This window comes from Mesocricetus auratus, unplaced genomic scaffold, assembly GCF_017639785.1.
Source record: "Mesocricetus auratus isolate SY011 unplaced genomic scaffold, BCM_Maur_2.0 Super-Scaffold_100007, whole genome shotgun sequence".
In the NCBI taxonomy this organism is placed as follows: Eukaryota; Metazoa; Chordata; class Mammalia; order Rodentia; family Cricetidae; genus Mesocricetus; species Mesocricetus auratus.
The window spans coordinates 98,515,933-98,524,912 of record NW_024429191.1 but is presented as its reverse complement, the minus strand read 5'-3'; the positions used below and the strand labels follow the sequence as shown (position 1 = coordinate 98,524,912).

Genomic DNA, 8,980 nt, shown 5'->3' with positions numbered 1-8,980 from the left:
TCCCACCATAGGGAGTGGGTTCCAAAACGTCGGCTCATACATCAATGATAGATCCTGGTCCTACTGCCAGGGGTCTCTCAGACAGGCAAAGCTACGCAACTGTCTCCCACATGCAGAGGGCCTAGTTTGGCAAAGCCACTGTCTTAATTGTCACAAATTTAAGGGAGACTTTAACACAGAGGTTTTTCTGGTCCTGACCTGAAAAAGTTTGTTTTTGTTTTGTTTTATTTTGGTTTTTTTTTTGGAGGGGGCACTTGCATTTCATGTTCCCCTGAACACAGCATAGGAGAGGCCAGTGTATCTGACATGCCAGGACCTAAGAACATAGGACTTTTAATCAGTGTCCATCGCACCCGATTACCTCTGCTGCAATGTCCTTCTGGCTAGAATATCACAAAGTCCCCTTCTGGAAAGCACATGGGGAGCAGTCACTAGGTTGCAATGTCCTGTCAAGTCCTGGGGGTGTCCTCTGGTCACTGCTTGGCCTTCTTCACAATGGTGCCACAACAGAAATGACGGTGGTCTTGGAGTCTCTGGCACTGGTGGTGACAGTGACCACTGCTGGCCACATGACTGTGGTAGTGAGGATGGTGGCTGTGCTATTGTGGTCACTGGAATGGCAGAGTCCCACTTGCTCTTTCTCTTTGGGGCATCTGCAACAGTTGTGCTAGCAGTAGTGGTGGTGGTAGCCATGGCATTGGTTGTGGTACCTTTCTTGGTGCCTGTTACAGACTCAATTTTGGTTCGCTCCTTGTTGGCGTTTTCCAATTTGTCCACTTCAGTCTTCTTGGCCTTGGCTAGCTCCTCATAGTAGGAGTCTTCAGACCATCCATGGGGACCAAACATATCCTTTGGCTAGTTGGTGCACAGAACTGGATCAGTTTCTCATAGATGCTGGGGTTCTGGAACTCCTTCTTCCTTTGGATGATATAGTTCATATCCATTCCCTCCTTTATCTTCCACTCACAAAGCTTCAGGATTTTGTCTTGTAAGTGATTTGAACATCTGCCAGGTGGTTATGATGGGATCTTGATTTCATCAGGTAACATGTTTCAGACCCTTTCAGCAAAGGAGGCCACTAATTCTTGGGGATACCACTTCTCTGTTTCTGTATTATCCTTTGGGTCATCAGCCTCAGGTTTTTCAGTCTCTGAATTGTCATCTTCCAACTGCTTGCTGTTCTCATCCTCCTCTTCTTCATAACCATCTTCATCAACCCCTAGGTGGGAGAAGTCATCTTCTCCATAGGCATCAGATACCAAGCATGGTTCTTAAAGCCAGGGTCACCTCCCCACCCACTCTGAACCTCCTTGGAGTCCACCCATTAGTGCACAGAGGTTTTGTGGGACACTTATCAGATTGCTCTTAAAATATTTAGAATAACAGCAAAAGCAAAAGGCCTTCGAAGATAGAAAATAACCTCTCTAAGGGGGAGAGGGGAGAACATTAACCTCTCCTATTCCACAATATATTTGATGAAGTAAAATGAGGATTGAGATACTTCAGAGACACAGACCTCTTTCAGCATTTCTATTTGTGTTATTTGTCAAACAACAATGTGCACCCTTGCAGCTGACTACTCAAAATACAGAAGGCAATATCAGGTTACCTCCAAAAAGCACCCAAGTTGCAGCCCTTGAGCCTCCCACCAAGGAGAACAGAGGACTTCAAGGGCTAGTACCTCTGCATAATGACTTTCTTTCTCCAGCACATCAGCTAGAAGCATGATCCAGGGCAGAGAAGGTGAGAACAGTAGCCAGGGATTTCTCCTCCCTCACGGTGTCTGTAAACAGACTGGAAAGGCAGATAAACAGCCTCTAGAGCAAGAAGTAGAAGGATGGCAGAAGGAAAGACAAGGAAGTGAAAAACGACCCTCATTCTGGAATCTCTCCCTTGCCATCTGCTACCTCACCACTAGAAATCCATTGCTTTAGCTTGCAGAGTATCACAAGTATTTCCTATTTTGTAAGGGTGTCTGGATGAGGAGAGCACCAGTAAGTTGTCAAGCATGAGTCACTCTATAGACTTTGTTTTGTCAATAACATGCCATGGAGATGGGGCTAAGTGCTGTGACAGCAGTATCCTAGTAAATGAGAAATGTCCAAGACTGAAGGCAGCTGGGGGGGCGGTGGTAAAAACAGATACCTATCGGTCAATAGTGAAGACACTTCCAGACAGTAGGGCCCAGAAAGGGGGCTGAGACGATTATGGTCTACCCAGGAAGCAAAGACAGACTGTATTTTTCTGGTGCTATGATAAGATACCATGACCAAGGCAACTTAGAGAAGGAAGGGTTTATTTGAGATTATGATTCCAGAGAGACAAGAGTCAATAATGTTATAGAGGCATAGCAAAAGGAGTAAGTAGCTGAGAGTTTGCATCTCAACCACAAGCACAAAGCACACCCACAGAGAGAGTGTGAGAGAGAGACAGAGAGACAGAGACAGAGAGACAGAGACAGAGAGAGAGACAGAGAGAGAGACAGAGAGGGAGGAAGCAGTACTGGGCTTTTAATCTCAAAACCTGCTTCTAGTACCATACTTCCTTCAGCAAAGTTACACTATCTAAACCTCCCTAGATAGCACCACCAACAGAAGAAAAAGTGTACAAATGTCTGAGATTATGAGGAACATTTCTCATCCAAATCACAACATTCCATTCCCTTACCTACACAGACTCATATCCATATCATAATGTAAAATGCATAATATATCACTTCAAAAGTTCCCATTATCTTTTACACTCTCGACATGAGGTTTAAACATCCAAAATCCAAAGTCTTTTCTGAAACTCGAGGGAATCTCTTAATTATAATCTCTGTAAAAATGTCAAAAAGCAAATTACATATTCCCAATATTTAATGACACAGAATATACATAACCATTCCAAAAAGGAGAAGTGGAATCATAGTGAGGAAATACTGGGTCAAAGCTAGACCAGAACCCAGCAGGGAAAACATCAAGTATTATAGCTCTATGTCCTGTATCTAAAGGTTTATAAGGCTCTGTTCTTCCCAATTTGCTGCTTGCAACATATACCTCTCTCTTGGACTGGTTCCACTTCCAGTATGCAACTCTCCTAGGCAGATGTTTCATGGTTCTGGCATCTCCAAAACCTTGGGGTCTCCACTGCAGCTCAAGTTTGACCTTCATAGCCTCATGTAATTACTTCTCATAGATTCTTATTCTCAAAATACAGCTATGAGAGAGAGATTCCAGCCCAGAATTGGTTATACCACATGTGTATCTCAATTCAACATTCAAAGGGAGTCTTTCTGATCAAGGGAATGCTATCCAACTAAGCATCAGAGTTCAGTGAGAAAGTCCTGTGTGCAGTTGCACCCCATGAAGCCTTATTTATCATTGAAGTCAGAGTGGGTTCCCCTACACTTTTCTGGCACTGACCCAGACACAAAAGTAAAGCGTCTGTGGACTTTTTTTTTTTCCGAGACAGGGTTTCTTTGTAATGTTTTAGAGGCTGTCCCGGAACTTGCTCTGTAGACCAGACTGACCTCGAACTTACAGAGATCCGCGTGCCTCTGCCTCTCCAGTGCTGAGATTAAAGGCGTGCGCCACCAACGCCCGGTTCATCTGTGGATTTCTTGTCAGCACTCTTGTTCAGCAATTAACATTATGTATCCAACAGCATTCTAGACTCTGAAGCTGGTCCCTCTGCAGTAGCATCTGCTAGATTGCTACATAATAGTTTGTTCTTCCAACAGTAAAAGTCTCCACCTAGTTTCATGCAGAGGGAAAAGTGAGCATAGTGTCACATCACCCTTCCTCTATGCCTGACCTCACAGAGAGTATAATCAGGAAGTGCATTGGGGTTGTTATCCAAGCCCACCTTTGAGGCAGAGGCTTGGGGCACACAGGCCTACCCCACCCAAGCACTCTTCTTCCTTCCATCCTTTCTGCTGCTGTACTCTGGCTACCACCCAAACAGACATCTGTCTCAGGACACCACTAAGTACATCATTTTAGAAAATGCAATGAACTCTAACCTCACCATAAGTAAATGTGAAAAAGAAGCAACACACTTTAATTAAAAAAAACCTTTGTTCTCGCCACAGCCTGCTCTCCACAAATAATGAAAGACTCTGGGCATAGCTGATGGCTCAACACATCTTTACACAGGCCTGAGTGTGAGTTAAACTGCATCTTTGAATGGGGTGTGGCAGTCAAATGTCTCCCTAGCCAGATGAAGAAACCAAATAACATCTTCTCTCCTTGAGTCAGACAGCTACAAGCTGCAGTCCTGCCAGTCTGACCTGCAGGCATGATGTCTCCATGTGGACTGACCTGACAGTATCTGACTGCCCTCAAATTGCACAGCTGGGGAATCTGAGTCAGAGCATCATGCACAAGGATGCTCTGAGCTGGCATACTCCTGCCTGAAGAACAAGCCTAACAGGTTTTTAGATGTCCTTCTAAATGGGTGTTGAAGTTCTATCTAGAACAGATATTGCCCTCTTTTCCCCTCCGTGCTCCAGTCTCTTTAGAACCTCCCATTCTTATAAAGACAAAATTCCCCTCGGATCTTCCCAAGATTCACATAGAAGCTTGCATTATTCCCATCAATGTCAAAGAATAGCATCTATTTAACAAACATGAGAAGCTTAGTGCTCCCACTTTACCACCCTATTATTTAAAAGAACTCGCTGAAGCTCCTTCGCCTGATACTATCAACTCTTGTCTCTCACCAGAAAATCATCAGGCAGACAGAAAGGCAAACAGACCAAATAAACTGAAACTGCATCAGAGCCAGAACTGGTCTTGACAGGTAGTTTGGAACAACCAGAGCAGGAACTACAGGAACAGAAACAATATAAGCAAGCGGATAATAGAAAATTTCAGAAAGAATCAAAATGAAACACTGAGATCAAAATACCAGAAGGGAAATGAAGATTTCATTCGGCTGTGAGACATAACTGAGGGAAGAATACTTGAATTTACGTATGTGACATTAGAAACCACCACATTTGAAAAGCAAAAGGAAAAAGACTGAGTTTTTTTTTTAATGGGCCAAATACCCATGATCTGTGAGGCAGCTGCAGAAGGTGTCACACATGAATATGAAAAGGAAAGGAACAGGTCTGAAGTCACAGTGACTGAGACTCGGTGCCAGACATCAGACTACCATCTCTGTAATCTCAAAGATTGAATACCAAGAGAAACTGAAACAATTCCAAAGATGTCACCCTAGACCTACCATATTCAAACTTAATAATTATAAAAAAAAGATAAAGAGAAAAACCCATGAAAGAGTCCAGAAGAAAAGAACTGCTCTTCAGAGGAGCAAGGATAAGACCTGCATCCCATACCTCAGAGATCCTGCAGAACATAGAGCAATGCTTAAAGTACTAAAAAGGAAATTGCCATGGGCTGGAGAGATGGCCTAGTGGTCAAGAAAATCTGTTCCTCTTCCAGAGATCCCAAGTTCAATTCCCAGCAGCTGTCTCACTACCACCTGCCACTCCAGCTTCATGAAATCCAGCACCCTCTTCTGGCCTCTGAAAGCAACCACGCAAACAGACTCACACAAAAACACATAACTAATAATAAATACAAGTAAATAAGGTAGGTGGTGGTGATGCACACCTTTAATCTCTGGCACTCAGGAAGCACAGGCAGACAGATCTCTGAGTTTAACATGAGCCTGGTCTATAAAGTGAGTTCTAGGACAGTCAGAGATACAAAGAAAAACACTGTCTTAAAAAACCAAATAAATAAATAATAAGTAAATAAACTTTGAAGAAATGGCCAACCCGGACTCTGCAACCTGTAATATTGTCCTTCAGAGACGAAGCAAGATTTCCCTTTTGAGCCGGGTGGTGGTGGCGCACGCCTTTACTCCCAGCACTCGGGAGGCAGAGGCAGGCGGATCTCTGTGAGTTCCAGGCCGGGCTGGACCGACAGACTCCAAAATAATACAGAGAAACCCTGTCTCGTAAAACCAAAAAAAAAAAAAAAAAAAAAGATTTCCCTTTTGCATGTTAAAAGCTCTTCAGAGAGAAAGGAAAATATACTGAAAAATAAGGGAAAAATTACAAAGGGAAAGCATTCTAGAAAGAGTACATAAATAAAAACTTTTCTTCCTTTCCTTTTTTTTTTAAACTCTCTACATAGCCATGTCTATGTATACCAGGCTGACCTTGAACTCGCAGAGATCCACCTGCCTCTGTCTCTTGAGTGCTGCGATTAAAAGCATGCACCACCACATCTGGCTAAAATTTCCATATTTCTTATTCTTGAATCAGGAAGGTGAGTGCTCTGCCACTGAGCTATATCTGCAGTTCTCTTTTTTACTACTAATTTATCTAGCAGATATGTTTGTCTAAAGTAATGACAACTATGGTGTGTTTACTTATGCATACACTAAACATACACAGACCTATATATGAAAACCTACATTTAAGTCAAATGCATAACAGCAGTGATACAGGAATAAGAAATGGAGAGGTGGAGATGCTCCATTATTGTAAGTTTTTTTGCATTACCTGTGGGGTTGACAGTTTATTGAATGATGCTTTATGGATTGTGAAGAACAATCACCAAAAATTTAAAAATTAAATACAATTGATATGCTAAGAATGAAGAGGAAATATAATACAAAATGCTCAAAACCACAAAAAATAGAAAAAAAAGTTAAGAGCAAAGAACAAGAACATCAGAAACAGTAACAAACACTGCAGCTATTAATCTAACTATATTAATTATCCTGTAAGAATCAGTGGTTTAAAAATATCAGCGAAAAGCAGACTGTCAGAAAAAAATTTTGTCTGCGTGTTTGTCTGTTTGTTTTGAGACAGGGTTTCTCTGTGTAACAGAGATCTGGCTGTCCTGGAATTCACTTTGTAGACCAGGCTGGCCTTGAACTCACTGAGATCCACCTGTCTCTGCCTCCTGAGTGCTGGGACTAACAGCAACAATTATTCTGAGAGGTGCTAAGGGACTTATGTAATCATTGCTCCAAACTGGAACACTTAAAATTGTGTCTCATTTTTCCTAGCAATGTACCAAGCAAGAGAGTGTATTTTATGTAACCTTTGTTCACACCCTATCCACATCTTTGAGAGGATTTACCAAGGGGAGAGTAAGCAGGTAAAAAGCTAAGATTCTTCCCAGAAAATAATGTCTACCACATCTCTGACTATACCAGGGTTCTGTGGGCTCAGGAATGCAAGGGCCTTACTGTTTTGCTTTGCATTTCTTTGATCACTAGTGAGACAGTTTTTATCATGTGTTTATTAGCTGGTAAGATTTTTCAGGTCTCCAAGTATCTGCTCATGGCCTTTGCCATATATCTATTGGGAAAAGACAGAGTTCAAAGAGAATAACAGACTTTCATGAAAAGAGACCTTTCTCTGGGCTGTACTACTGGGATGAGGCAGAGTACTCTGAAACCAGGGAGTCAGTACTCACTGAATGGCTTCAGGACCTGGGTAGCCCCCTAGGAGACTGCAGTAGCCTCATTTATGTTATTCTGGCTAATGTTTTACTGTGCTCCTATTAGCTTTCTAAGAAAGCTATCTAGACTATAATACTGACTTTGTAAAGCAAATTAAGTACAGAGTATGTGCAAATTCCCAGTCACTGTGGGGACACGCATGCTGAGGATGTAGTTGCTTTTGAGCTGAAAGCTCAAAGTTTGGACGCTGAGATTCTTATTCTCAGAGCAAACCAGAGTAAGCGCCACATGGAGGCTGTGCCAGATGATAGATTGTAAACAGCTGGTGCGACCAGGCCTACAAGCCCCACAAACTACAAATCCAAAATCCGCATGTTTAATAAACAGATGAATCAGAACATGGGGAACACTGCTGTGGGATCCAGGGTTGCACTGGCAGGATACAGTAGGCATAAACTTCTCCCCTGGACCCAAACACAGACCACTCTACCTATTGCATGGCTGTTCCCGCCAGCTCAGGACATAACATGTGTCCAGCGTGGCCAGTGGTCATAAGTTCAAACCCAATAACATGACTCTGGGTTGGATCCCCCATTAGAGGCAGCAATTTTGGAGGGTTGGGTTTTAGAGACACAATATGGTGAGCCCTGAGAGAGTTGAAGGCAGCTCTGGCATGCAGTGGGGTTTAATAAGTATTGATCCTATTAAGGGGAGCTGGATCCTTTGAAGGGAGATGTCACTTTAGAGCCCAGAGTAAAGACGGCTCAGGGGAGACAGGAGTCCATACCCAGAATAGGAAAGGAATCCATGAATGACTGTGCTCATGGAAGTCAAGCTCTGAATATGGAATGGCCACCAACCAAGGCTCAGCAGGATCAGCAGCTTCAATTGAATCCCAGCTGAGCTCCTTGCCAGCTGAGAACGTTGCAAGCTGTGCCCTGGTGGCATAAGCTGTGTCAGCTGTTCTTAATGTGACTGGTTTGGACCTGCACAAATGTACTCCCACCACCATACATACCATGGGTGCCCGGTGTTCCTACTTAGGAGTCTCTATTCCTTCCAAAGCACTTCTGGCCTCTATACCACTCTTCCCAACCCAAATCCCGTGTAGCCTCCTCTTCAAACCCCACACCTTTACCTTGAACTCTTGCCATCCCCAGCACTACCATGTCTACCTCTGCTCAGCCTTCTCTTCCCTCCAAGCCAACGCTTTACCTGTCCCAGGCAGTATTTCTACTACTTAGAAAATTCAAGGCACATTGAGGAAAAAAGGCCTCAGCAAAGGCCACTGGGAGCTGAGTTAAGAAAAACAGTGCAAGGAGTAAGAAAAGACCCCAGATATCATGAGTGAAAAGCCACAGACGGTAGCTAAGGGTTCTCAGATTGGAGAACTAAAGAGAAGGACTAACTGAAGTGATGCTGAGCACACAAAGCAAGACCAAGAACGTATCAGAAGCCAAGGTAACAGTGAGAACAGCGAGGGTAGAAAGACTCTAAGTACAAGCACATGGACAGAGGTTGTGGTGATGCTGTAAAGCCCAACCATAGGCCATGGCTTTTCAGGATTTCA

At 43.3% G+C, this 8,980-nt stretch overlaps 1 pseudogene; it reads right to left on the bottom strand.

The window, feature by feature from the left end:
- Window positions 1–473: 473 nt before the first annotated feature.
- On the bottom strand, window positions 474–8,579 carry LOC101834623 (annotated as a pseudogene).
- Window positions 8,580–8,980: the final 401 nt, after the last annotated feature.